We start from the raw sequence: 14047 nt of genomic DNA on the forward strand, positions 1-14047 counted from the left end.
CTTGAGAAATTCTGTCCTACATATAATTGATTAATGTTGTAATGAGGAAATGTATCCTTATATTTCCAGACTACCAGACCAAAGTATGCAATATAGAATCCTAAAATATAAATTGGGAATAAACCCAATGTTGTCTGCCTGACATGATTTCCAAAGTTGGTAGATATTGCAACTGTGATATGAATAAGTAATGTACAAATATGCATATTTTGCAAGAATGTTTGTTTTATTTAGGAAAAGTTTTTTTAAACCTATTTTAACGAAATGTGACATAATAACATGCCAGATAGCATTAAGGTTTTTATGCGCTATGCACTCGCTGGAGGTAATAATTGCTGTTGGGAAATTTTAATAAATGGTTGAGAGGCAAAATAGGTGTTCATTTATTTGGTGATGTCATTTTATGTATTGATAGTGTCTGTGAATAATATGATATTATGATTACCTGAGAGTGTTTGATATGATTTTCTTTTACAAATGTTTGGAATAGTTTAATGGAATATTGTCCCAATAACCCTACTTTGCGACTGACTGACACTGCTGTGGCCTATCTTTAGTTCTACACTAAGTAGTGCAGCGTAGGAAATAATATGGTATGTAAAATAGTATCAGGATTTTCTCACCTGTAAAAAACTAGCTCTATATTTTAAAATATTTTATACAATAATTGTTACCAATAAATAATACCAGGATAAATCAAAATAATCTGTGGGTGTAATTTTCATAAAGGGAAGGATTTTTAAATTCTCAATATTAATGTATGGTTTTATTAAACTGTTGTATTTTAAGTACAACCAAGGAGATTATATATTTAGACTATAATGTGTTTATTTATTTATACATTAATAGTGCACATTGCATATTCCGACTGCTCCTACGACAAAGCAGGAGAGCAAGCAGTGAATCAGACTATAAGGAGTTAAAAATGAGGATAGAAAGGTTTACAGTTGTTTTCTGATTTCCTGGAGAGTTTTGGCATTCCCTAAATGTTGAGGCAGGTTTTTTCATTGGTGAAGGCCAGTTACTATTGAGTAACTGGCCTTCACCAATGAAAACACCTGCCACAATATGAGAAGTGCTGGTTTCCTTGAGACTTACCATTCATTTTAGAGACCTCTAGGAGGTTGAGGTTTTGTTGGCCTAACCTAGGTGTTTTTCTTTAGTTTCATCTGGAGGATTTTAGTGCCGGGCCTTCAAGGCATTTAAATGTGAGTGAGGCCAGGTATTTTGAAAGTGACCTTGTCCTTTACTACTGTCTGCCAAACAAAATTACCTATATGTAGTTTTCTGCATCCGCTTCTATAATTTATTTCTTAGTAGCTTTATATGGAGGACAAGAACAAATTAACTGTTTTCTAAAAGAAGTACATGATACATGATAACAAAATAATATTGAATACCATAATAATGTAAACAGCTACTAATGTAAACAGCTACATTAGGCGCAAGATTATGCATTTGTAGCAGCATACAGTAATTTCTAGCATTATCAACTAGATGGGGTCCCCGCCTTGAAAACGCTGGCAGAAAGTGGGGTTGTAATTAGCCAGGTGGCTCTGAGTTCAGTGCCGCCTTGGCTGAATAAAACCCGTACCGCTGACACCATGTCAGGAATGATGTTCCTGGCAGGAACCGCGGCCTTTAGGTGGGTCCGCCGACCAAGGTCATAATTTGGTGATGGGACCGCTGGAGTGCAGCGATCAGACCGCTACCACGAGGCTGGTGATCATAGGACTGCCAAGGCTCATAATGAATCTGTTAAAGTGTAACTCAGTGTATACTGTGACATTCCAGCAAGTAATATTTTCTGTTAAATTGGGAGCACCCCAACAAGTAAATTATCCAAACAGGATATAGCGATCTAGGTGATCCAAAGAGGAAGGAAGGTGAGTCAGGAACGTCACTATAACTTAAAGAAAACACAGCGACCACACCTTCCTAGGGACACACTGTTTCTTATGGTGGAATACATGCTTGTGCAGACAGACACATCAGAATCCTAGTGAGCCAACACATCAGCGACATTAAAGAAATTTAAAATGGAAAACCATCTTTAACCTTTCTGTCAAAAATATATCCAGTATGCATTATTTTTGAAGCATTTATGTTTAACATGGGATCAAATGGGGCTTCATATGTTTAAATTGAAGGGACATTATGTCATGTGGAGAGCTGTAAATGTCTGAAAACGTAGGACCTGATTATGACCTTAGCTGAAGGCATTACTCTGTTACAAACATGGATATAATGGAACTTGTAATACAGCGGGATGGATATCCGTGACATTTGCGACGGAGTAATCCCCTCCGCCGAGGTTGTAATCAGGCCCAAAATATTTTGCAACACTCAGAAAGACATTTCCACAGACTTTCAGAGGCTTTTAAATCAGGCCGTTCAGAGAGCAGTAAGCACTACTGGTGTTACAAGAGACTGAGGCCAGATGTGCAAATCATTTTTCTGGTCGTAAACGGCCCGAATCAAAGAATCAGGCCATCTGTTACAAGAAAAATGCCTTTTCGAATGCACAAAATGCGATTTGAAGTTACAGAATCACATTTTGCATTTACAATTCGGTATTTGGAAGAGGCATGTTTAGGGCATCCCTTCCGAATACCGAAATGGTATGGTATGTGTTAGACTTTTCATCCTTGGCGTTGTCTCCCTTAACTTTTTGCCTCTGTTTCCCAGGTTGTTGATGTTTGCTGGACTCTGTTTTTGCTGTTTTTGTTACTCTGGGCACTTTACCACTGTTAACCAGTGCTAAAGTGCAAGTGCAAGTGCTCCTTTACTAAATGTGTATGTAATTGGCTTATCCATGATTGGCATATTAGATTTTTTAGCAAGTCCCTAGTACAGTGCACTAGAAGTGCCCAGGGCCTGTACATCAAATGCTACTAGTGAGCCTGCAGCACTGGTTGTGCCACCCACATAAGTAGCTCTGTGGTCATGTCTCAGACCTGCCACTGTAGTGTCTGTGTGTGCAGCTTTTAACTGTAAATTCGACTTGGCAAGTGTACTCACTTGTCAGGCCTAAACCTTCCCTTTTCTTACATGTAAGATGCCCCTAATGTAGGTCTTGGGTAGCCCCGAGGGCAGGGTGCAGTGTATGTTTAAGGTAGGACATAAAGTAATGTGTTTTATGTGTCCTAACAGTGAAATATTGCTAAATTCTTTTTTCCCTGTTACAAGGCCTGTCCCTCTCATAGGTTAACATAGGGGCTACCTTTAAATCTGATTAAAGTGTAGATTCTATTTGGGAGCGGATGGACATGTGGAGTTTGGGGTCTCTGAGCTCACAATTTAAAAATACATCTTTTAGTAAAGTTGATTTTGAGATTGTATGTTTGAAAATGCCACTTTTAGAAAGTGAGCATTTTCTTGCTTATACCATTTCTGTGACTCTGCCTGTTTGTGGATTCTCTGTCTGGGTCAGTTTGACAGTTGGTTGTACCTCACACTAGACAGTGATACAAAGGGAGCTGGGGTGTAGTCTGCATTTCCTGATTAGCCATCTGTGCTAGGACGGAGGGGAGGAGTGGTCACTCACACCTGAAAGGGCTGTGCCTGCCCTTACACAATGCATTCTAAACCCCCCCTGGTGAGTGTCTGGGGCCTGGCCTGGGCAAGGCAGGATTTCACATTCAAGAGAGACTTTGCTTTGAAGTAGGCCTACTTCAAAGGAGAAATTGGTTATAAGAAGGGCACCCAAAACCACAGTCTTTAGAACACTTCTGGAAACCAAGAGGAACCTCTGCCTGGAGAAGATCTGAAGAGCTGAGGAAGAAGAGCTGCCCTGCCTGTGACTGTGCTTTGTGGAGCTATCCTGCAGTTGCTGCTGCCAGAGTAAGAGGGCAAAGACTGGACTTTGTGTGCCTTCCATCTTGTGAAGATCTCCAAGGGCTTGATTTAGAGCTTGCCTCCAGTTGTTTGAAGTCTTAGGAACAGCAAAGACTTCTCTCTGCCAGCACCTGGAGTTTCTGGAGAGACTCTTACTCTGCCAAGTGGTGCCCATCCAGGACCCTGAAAGGAGAAGCTGGCAGCCTAAGAGTAAGAAATCCACTTACAGAACGCAGTGCGGGGAAAAGATTGACACGACTCAGGTCTGCGGCTGAAAAATCGACACGCCGCCGGCTTTGCGGCTAAAAATCAACGCACGCCTGCAAGGCGACTGGAAGATCGACACACGGAGCTGGGGAACAACGGCGCAGCATCGCTGACGGAGGCTGGTGAGATCGCAACCTGTGCTGCATGGTTTTCGGATCATCGTGCTGCTGGATTTCCGACACAAGTACCACTGGGCGTGTAAAAACAATGCAAGGCCTGTCTGGACCCAAGAGTGCTGACCGGATCAACGCATCGCTCTCCTGCAGAGAGAAGAAACGACGTGCCCCGAACTCACGAAAGGAGAAATGACGCAAGGTCTCACTCGTGAGTGAAATCGGCACATCGCAAGCCCTTTTTGACGCACCCTCACTCGTGCAAGGTTATTTTTGATGCATCCAAGGTACATTTTCACACTAACAGTGTTAGTGCGTGTTTAAAACTACATGACGACTCTTTTTGCTATTTAATTGATAACTTGACTTGTGTATTGTGGATTTTCGTCGTTTTGGTCTTGTTTTGTTTAGATAAATATTTCCTATTTTCTAAACCTGTGTTGGGTCATTTTGTAGTGTTTTCATTAAGTTACTGTGTGTGTTGGTACAAATACTTTACACCTAGTACTCTGAAGTTAAGCCTACTGCTCGTGCCAAGCTACCAAGCGGGTAAGCAGGGGTTAGCTGAGGGTGATTCTCTTTTACCCTGACTGGAGTGAGGGTCCTTGCTTGGACCGGGGGTAACATGACTGCCATCCAAAGACCCCATTTCTAACAGTATGTATTTCTGTTTTGCAACCGAATTCCAGTCGCAAAACAGTAATACTTAACCACAAGTTTAAAACAGGTGTTAACCCATTCATAAAGGGCAAGAGGGTTTTTGGGAACCCCTTCTCATTTAGGAATGTTTATAAAGTATTTTTTAACAGCAAGCAGACCACTGCCTTCTCTTAAAAACTGAAACTGCAAAGTTGTATTTTATTTTTAAATGCATCCAGTTTTGGCTTAAAGAAAATTGACTGCATTAAAAAAAAATCTTTATTAAAAAGCAATCACAGACACGGTGGTCTGTTGAGCTCAGCAGGCCACCATCCCTGTGATGGCTGTGATTCCTAATGGGTCATGAATTGCGACCTACCACATTAATATGCATGAGATAGGTCTATTTGCAACCCACTAGGAATCGCTAATGAAACTCAAAAGAGCTTCATACATTTGGCATACTCAGTTAGGAAATCGGTATTCCTAATGTTAGTACATCTGGCCTTGAGTTCCTGAATTGATTTTTCAAAGATATAATAACCAGACTTTTCAGTGAGGTAGTTTGCCAGATGTGTTGTCTTTGTGTTTGGCTACACAGCCAGAATAGACACAAATGAACAGAGAATTCTCCAGTTTTGTACTATCTGTGTATTAACAATGCAGTTACAAAGAAATTATAAGTAACAAATCTGAACAGCATTACATTTGTATTCAAGGCAGGGAAATGTGTGATTGTGTTTCAGGCAGCTAGCTGCATCAACATGTCAAAAGTATGTTGGTTACAACTTTTAACTGATATGATTTTTTTTATCTTTCTGTAGGTGCGGACTCCGAGCTCACGTTTGGTCTACAATATAGGAAATTAAACTAAACAACAGCTGAAGCCTTCAAGGTCAGTTGTTAGATCAACTACTTGCATTTTACTGCCAAGTCTTAATAGAAATTACCTATCATGCATTGTTAATTCTATTTTTTCAGAGTTGTCAACATGACAAGCAAGATAAATATGTATTTTAAAATTTGGGGAATAGTATAATATAAATATGGCTATGTTCAAGGAATATTATAATACAAATTTGGTTAGGAAACCAAAGTTACCTAGTATTGTATCACCAGCCCTTTGCCCATGCATGTATTTTAATTGATCACTTCAAACTGGTATGATTATTTTTGTTTTGGCCAGTTAGCACCCAATCTGGAACTTTGTTCTGTGACTGGGGGCCCCACCAAGTGTACCCATTTTAGCGACATTGAAGTAGTGTCCATTTCTTGGGTTGCTGACGTACAGCTACAGGTAATTTGGGCCTCGTTAGAAGGGAGCAGCTTGAGTCCTGTGGCACAGTAAATACCTGACCCACATCTGGGCATAATCATCACATTTAGGGCACCACAGTGAGGAAAACAAAACCGTAATGGGTGAATTGCTTACATTAATTGTAGCCACTGATAATAACTCTGGGTAGCAATCCAGTCCATGCCCCCTGTGACAGCTGTGGTGGCAGCAAACCATTTTTGGAGGATGATTACAGCTCGACAGAGCTTTTGGTCTTACTCAGAATAGTGCAGCCTACCAGCTCACTCATGTAAAGTTCAGCTGGGATGTGACAACCTGACCCTTGCGCTGACAAGATGTGTGTTTTGAGTGCATGTACGTAGTGGGTGTATGATACATGTGTATTAGCACGGCACTGTATGTAAGGTAATCATGTTTGTTGTGACCTGTGAGATCCAGTTAAGATGGCCACTCATTTAACATGACAGAAGATGGAGGTCAGATGCAACTATCAGACAATAGAAGTGTTTTGCCTGCATTCCTGTGATTAGAGAGTTGAGACTCAGATACTAACATTTGGAAGAATGGAAACAGGGCTACCTTTAGAAATTCTATTAGGACTGTTTTAGCGAGGGATTGCCGATTAAATATTCTTAGTACTGTCATTTGGTGGATGGTAGGGGAGGAGGAATGAGTGAGCACATTCTGTGGTCAGAAGTGAGGAAGTTTCTAGGCAGGGCCTGCTCTGCTGTCTTTCCCAGATTGCCATGTTTATTATTATTATTTCTTTACTTAAGCTTATCACTATATACAGCAGTACCCCCATTGTGCTTGGTGCCATCACAAGTATTAACACATCACTACATTAATTTGTCACATGCCCATCAGCAGCTATCAGTCACTGTATCATTTAAACAAACCAGAGCCGCCAAGCTCCAATCCCCATGTTACACATGTTAATTAACAAGGACAATATTGATTTACAGCAAGCAGGTCAGTTCTACCTTCTAATTCAGCCCAAGCCAATATACTTTTGTTAAATAGAACGTGAATGCGTGATTGCGCTAAATGTGACCTGCTGTGGAATTACTGCCTTTGAGTCGGGGTGACAGGTGTGATTGAGTCATGGCTAAATAGGATGGCAGAGGTTCTCAGATGTCCTTAGGCCCTGTTGTTATAGGTGGTATCCATAAATCATACCCCCACCCTCGGGCTCGTACCTTTGTACCATAGCATAGCCACCCCCCGTTTGACTGGTAGCAATGCCAGTAGTGTGAATCATCTAATCTGTTTCAAACGTGTTGTACATTACCAAGCAGGTCTCTGACTGGCTGTTTGTCCAGTGGTACATCTGTCACAGTTGTCAGTCTAGCAAAAACCTAGTCTCAGAAAATGTCACCCGGGTAGCATCTACATCCAATTGTGCAAATGAATCATGCTGGCTGTTACAACCAGATCAGCCTCCCATTCGCCTTCTATCCTCAATGCAACCTCACCCGTTATTAACTAATCTAGTAACCATTGCAATTGTCACTCAATTGTATAATCTATGTTAAATGAACTATTTCTCTGGGTATCACTAGAAAACCCACTAGCCTGGAGCGTAACGTATCTCTCAAACTAAAATATGTGAAGTGGCCAATGCTGTCACTTGGTGTTGTGATGGTAGAATGTAGTTACACTTGAAATAGGTCTTAACACAGTTGAGCTACTGCAGCCGGTGTGTTTAAATGTGCAAAACCATTTCGTTTTCCACCAGAATTTGTTACTGATGGCACCAGACAACGAGAGAATATGAGGCCACATATGACACAAGAAAGTTTTGTCATATTAAATAAATGTACAGTGGCAGTATTGGATTGAGGGGGCAAGTCGGATGTATAGTGTTAAGAGAATTGTGAATTTGTAGATGCCCCTTTTGTTTATTTAAAATACGTGTTTGTTCTAAATACGACACTGCCGCTACATCTAGACGCTGTAAATCACATATTCCCCTATTATCCAGGTTGTGGGAAACACTTTTCTGACCTTTACAGGATGGAAGGCCAAGTTTGCCTTGTCGGCATTCGACGTCACATCCTCAGAAACACCACATTTTTAGGTGGAGCGTTGCAGCGCGCAAGCGCTGCTTTTCCGACGCGTTGTTATGTATCTGGCCTTTTACCAACGCCCACCTTACGCCCATCACTGCCTTGTCCTTAAAAACGCCTCTGATTATATTGATAAATGGTTTACGTTTGTACCTCCTTGGGGAGGTTTTGTAACTGCTTTAGCCATCGACCCTGTTACTTTTACCGATAAGTTTGACTACGTGCGAACTTGTTTTAACTTTTGTGTCTCTCCTTATCGCTGATGCTCATGGCGGCCGTGGCGCTGTGAATCGACTCGCTTACGTGAAACTGCTTTACTTTTATTTTTCAGTATATTAGGCAAGAAAAGTCCGGTTAGGAGTTTACAATACTAATTGCTCTAACTCGAGCACATGCGAGACCCATTGCATTAGAAATGCTTGCTTGTTCGGTTTCACCAATACACACCCTTAAATCTGCAAAGGACGGCCATCTGGAGGGTGTTCCTTCTGCGCCAGTACAAATCTAGGTTATTTTTCATGTGCAGGTCGCTCACTTTATATGCATATAGGTTAAAAAAAAAGCTCTGAGAATTGTCCGCATATAATACAGTGTCCATAAAAATATTTTGGAACCGAGAGACTATATTTATAACTGTCATCTGGCATTATTTCCTTTCCAGATTAAAGCATCTCCACTTGTAAAATCTGTTCCAGCAATTTATCAGTTTTCCACACGATGGCAGAAGAGAATCAAAGTACAGCACAGAGTCACACAGACTTTCTCTACACCCTGGTGATCGCGCCGGAAGAGGGAGTTTGAGTCACCTAAAATGCTGAGAATGGTGTCCGATAAAGAGGCAGAGTAGATTTGTTGAGTATCTAGTCCAGTGTTTCTGGTATCAGAAGTTGTAACAACCAAGGCGACTGCCATCTTCTTTTTATTTCCAATGCCTCTGGACTTTAAACCTCTTAATAGTTTCCATTCTTTAGAAGAGAATATATACGTTTATGGTTTGGTTAAAACCGCCTGTGGTACTAATGGGCATATTTACTAGAAAGTGGTGCGGCGCTGCGTAAAAAATGGCAGCTCTGTGCGGCGTCATTTTAGATACGCAGAGATGCGCTGTGTTTAAAAAATATGGAGCACCTGTGTTGCCCCTAGGGCTGGTGCTAAATTTAGTTGCCTAGCGCGAACGCAGGCACTCTTGTACCATAGTGCAAGGGTGTCTGCATTGAAGGGAATTAATTGTTAGGGCCAGATTTACAAAAAAAAGCTTTGCAGCGCAGTGCTGCGTCACTTTAGAAACGCAGGGATGAGCCGTATTTACTAAAATACGGCGCACCCCAGTGTTTTCCCCTGCGCTGGTGTTAAATTTAGCTGCCAACGCAGATATCCTTGCGGTGTCTGCATTAAGGGGATTGATTGTTTATGTGCAGGAAGGTGTCTTTTCGTGCACATAAACAATCTACTATGGCGATTTGGCACTTCTATGTGGGCTGCATAATGCAGCACATAAAGAAGTACCAAATCATAATTTTTGAATGATTGTTTATGTGCACCTTTGTGCCCATAAAGAATCATTCATGACCTTTTGCTCTTTCTAGGTGCGCTGCACAGTGCAGCACACATGGAAAAAGCTAAATTGAGGAGGAAGAAAAGTGTTCCTCCTTGATGTGCCATGCTAACGCCACCCGTGGGGTGGTGTTAGTTTGGGGAAGCGTCAAAAGCAATGGGTGTTGCTGTGGAACGTCCACTGCAACACCCATTGCATGCCCCACTGATGCAGAAAACTGCCTCAGTGGGGCCCATATTTACAAGGTGGCTTTAAGCCACAAAAAGTGGCATAGCGCCACCTCGTAAATGTGGTACACTGCACAGCGCCACCGGAGCGTAACAAAAAGTGACGCTCCGTTGGTCCTAGGGCCCTGTACATCTGGCCCTTTATGAGCAGAAAGGTGTCCCTTCCTGCACATTAACAATCTACAGTGGCCTTTTGCTCTTTCTATGTCAGCTGCACAATGCAGCACACATAGAAAAAGCAAAAACAAAGAGAAATAAAAGTATTTTTTATCATTACGCCATGCTAACGCCACCCCCTCGGGTGGTGTTGGTTTTTGGCGCTACCTCAGATATACGATTTCTCATAAATCTTTGGCAGTGTCTAAAGCAATGGGTGTTGCGACACCCCTTGCACACCTCTCTGCTGCAGAAAACTGAATCGGGGGGCCCATATTTAGAGGGAGGAATTAAGCCTCAAAAGTGGCTTAGCGGCGCCTTGTAAATATCGCACAGAGCACATCGCCACCAGAGAGTCACAAAAGTGATGCTTTGGTGGCGCTAGGGGCTCGTAAATAAGCCTCTTAGTGCCATAATACAAAGGAATATTCGAAGAGTGAGTTGTAACTATGGCTCTTGGTTTTACTTATTTTTTCAATATTTACCTTTGTACTCACCTGTATTTATTTTTGCTTATTTTATCTGTAGTTTCCCATATTTATTTTGGGTTTTGTGGAAAATGAATCTGCAACTAGTATTTCCACTTTAATTAACCCATAAAGTACACTCTCAGTTAAATACCTGAAGGATTTTAGCTCTGTAGGTAGCCATTATTAATTAATCAGTACACAACCTGAAATATTAGCATTGTAGCAGCGGTGTAGCATGGGCTGCTTGGGTACTAGAGCAAGCAAGGAAAATGGACCTGACTGTTTTTGGCCAGTGAAGTTTAGCAGTGATTAGGGTTCATTCAATCTCTCAGATCTCTTTGCCCCAGTGCCACTGCACCTGCTGCACCATTGAAATCTACTCCGCTATATTGTAATACAAGCCTCTGTGCACACCAGCAGCCATCTAAGCTTCATTAAGAAACCTATGGTGTAGAGAATCCATATTAGCTTTTCTTGGGACTCCAGAGATTAGCTTAGCCCTTTGGCTTGCAGGCCTGTGACCCTGTCATCTAGTGACTTTTTACCTACTTAACGTGGTCTGTTTTAGTCCATTTATTTTATTAATTCTTTTAAGATGGCTGCTATTGTTTACAGTTATTTAAATGTTTTGATTTGCGTTATCATTGCCATTCTGTGAAGGCGTCACTATCAGTGTCATAATTAAGTGATGTACGTAGGTATTCACATCATGTCCCTTTCTCACTTACATGTGACAGGAACATAATGTACACTTGGCGATTGTTAACATAATTGCCGCCAGAAGTCTGCCTCCTTATCAATTGTTTGGGAACATACCTGCGTCAGGGGTCCTACGTGACCTGTATAAATACATCGGACACAGACAAGGTTATCAGAGGGATTCCTTCCAGATGCCATCCACACTGCACCTCACCTTGCTGCAGAAATCAGCATTCGTGTCACCACAGAGTCTTACCTAGAGACCTCATTCCAAGGTAACAAGGGTTGGGGATGCTTCTCATGGACATGGTACTGGCAGACTAGGTTTATCATACCTGGCTCTTGTTAGGTTAGAGATTAGGTTCTCTATGCTAGGGATTTTACATTTCATGCTTATTGCAAGATGGTGGGTGCCTTTGTATTCACAACTCTCATCTTCACAATTATGCTTCTTTTATTGTTCGTTATCATAATCATTGCAGCTCATGCATTTTACCCTAGATTGCAGTCTTTTCAATAAATATATTGAAAACTTTCCTGCATCTCCTTCATTGCCTGTGTGTGTGACTGAGACTTGTTGCTAACGTGAGAAAAGGGTAACTTGTTCATCTGATAGAGACTTCTAGTTGCAGATCTCTTACCTTAGACTAGATACCAAGCAATACCGTCCCAGTAGGTGGGTCTGCAAACTTCCCTTCCACCACGGCTCCCCTGAGATGTCACAATCTAGAGTCCATGCGTAAGGCTACCAGAAATCACCTTTTACTGTCTGGGTTTTTGTTGAAGTACTGCTTGTGAGCCGTAAGGGTTGGGCAGACAGTTGTGACTTGTCGTAGGAGTGACTCAGTCACCTACAAACAAAAGTGCTGTCATCCCTAAACTAGCAGTCTTGCCTAGGAGCGAGAGGCCAACTGCGACAACGACAGATCTATTAAGCCCTTTTGCAGCTGCAAACCCTCCGATTTGCAACAGCACAGGGTTTCGGGTTGCAAAAGATCTATGTCTAATAAGCAGAACCTGTTTTATGATTCAAATTTTTTGTTCCAAATTGTAAAATGGCTGTAAGGCAGTTTAGAAGGTGCATGAAAGGCACTATCCTTTCAAATTGTGATTCAGTAACCTATGTATCTGTGGTTTGTGACCACAAGTTCGATCGCAAACCATTCATCGATTACCAACGCCCAAGTTGCGGTAATGACTGATTTGCATCTGGGATCCCTTTTCCTTTGGTAATTGTGGTGGCTGTCCCAGGGGAAGCAGTCTAATGGACTACTGCCTTCTGACCTGATGATTTCCCAAACTGATTTTTTTTAGAAGCAGCACCAGTTCCTTTAAGAAAGACTGGCCGCTTTGAAAAGAAACAAAAAACTTTTCTGTTTTGGAACGCAGATGATGGTAGTCTGCTATCCCTTGCAGGTCTCCATACCTGTATTTTCAGCCATTCGCAGGAGTCACAGATTGCAACCTGCCTCATGAATATTAATTAGGCAGGTCGTTCTGTGGCCACCTTTGATTCCTTATTTTATGAACTGACCTATTAGTAAATGGGTCAATTTGCAAAATCTGATTACTGTCATAACAAAGGCGGGTTGCAGTTTGTGACCACTTTCTGTGAATGGAATAAAGGTAGCTCTGGCCCTAGTCCCTTTTTAATTTCCTTAACTGTTAATACGCAGTACTGTTCTCCCTTACCTTTCAGTTTGAACCACTATAGGCCTGGCAAACCTGACTGACAGAAATGAGAATCCACAAATCTGAGTATGTAAATTAATGATTTTCTGTCTCTGTGTATAAAAATAGTGAAAAACTAATAGTAGGAGACTTAGTGATAACACAGTAAAACTGTTACATTTACGCTACAAATATTAGAATATAATTCACATTAGTATTCCAAATGACACATAAAAATCAAACAACGCAAGCAAATGTTGAGCATAATATATTATACCCTCAAGAATTCAATTTTAAACCTGGGCAATGTGACTACATCAAGTCAATGTGCCTTTTGACCTCAAGACATTCAGTTCCATGTGTTCAATCGAGGGATGGATGGGTCATATGGTATGCAAATAAAACACTCAGTCGACTGAGGCTTCGTTTAGGGCAGGATGAGAACAGGGGGTCTCTTCTGCCTCCATGGCAGCAAAGGAAACAGCACCCAAATGTTTGTATTTACAAATGCATTATATGTGTATAATGGCAAAATGCAGAACCCAGAAATACGACCGTAATATTCAGGTCTTTTGTCAATGTGTTTGGAACATGGTGCTCTAAAGTTAATAGTTTGGTTTGAGTTTACAGGAAATAAATCTTGCATGATGATACCCTAAATTTTGAGGGATATGGTTTGGCTCACTCACTGTGCTCACTGAGTGCAAGATGGCACTAATATTAAGACATTTTCCACATTAGATAAAATTTGATTAATTTCTAGAACAGGAAAAATCTGCCCTTAAGCTAAAGTCTAATTAGTTTCTGTGCATTACACTATTCTGGTTACGTCCTGCCGCTTGATAATCTGGCAATTTCTAATACAACTGTACTCTAATTTCTTAAATAGAGCTCTGTACTTTCTATATATTTCTGTTCTTAACACTGCTATGTCAAATTATAATGCAGATCTGTCTTGCATTGCTATGCATAGACTATTAACTCCAAATACAGCTCTTGACTGTCACATTTGCCAGAAACCCATAGACTCCTCATACAGATGGATCC

At 41.3% G+C, this 14047-nt stretch overlaps 1 protein-coding gene across 1 annotated transcript in view; it reads left to right on the forward strand.

Moving 5' to 3' along the window:
* Nucleotides 1-14047, forward strand: part of SCAF8 (SR-related CTD associated factor 8) — a 1507655-nt gene that overhangs the window by 1362304 nt on the left and 131304 nt on the right. Inside the window, exon 22 of the transcript XR_011203719.1 lies at nt 5681-5751. The gene's annotated coding sequence lies outside the window, so the exon portion shown is untranslated. The remainder of the gene's footprint in view (nt 1-5680; nt 5752-14047) is intronic.

Source organism: Pleurodeles waltl, chromosome 5 (genome assembly GCF_031143425.1).
Source record: "Pleurodeles waltl isolate 20211129_DDA chromosome 5, aPleWal1.hap1.20221129, whole genome shotgun sequence".
Lineage (NCBI taxonomy): Eukaryota > Metazoa > Chordata > Amphibia > Caudata > Salamandridae > Pleurodeles > Pleurodeles waltl.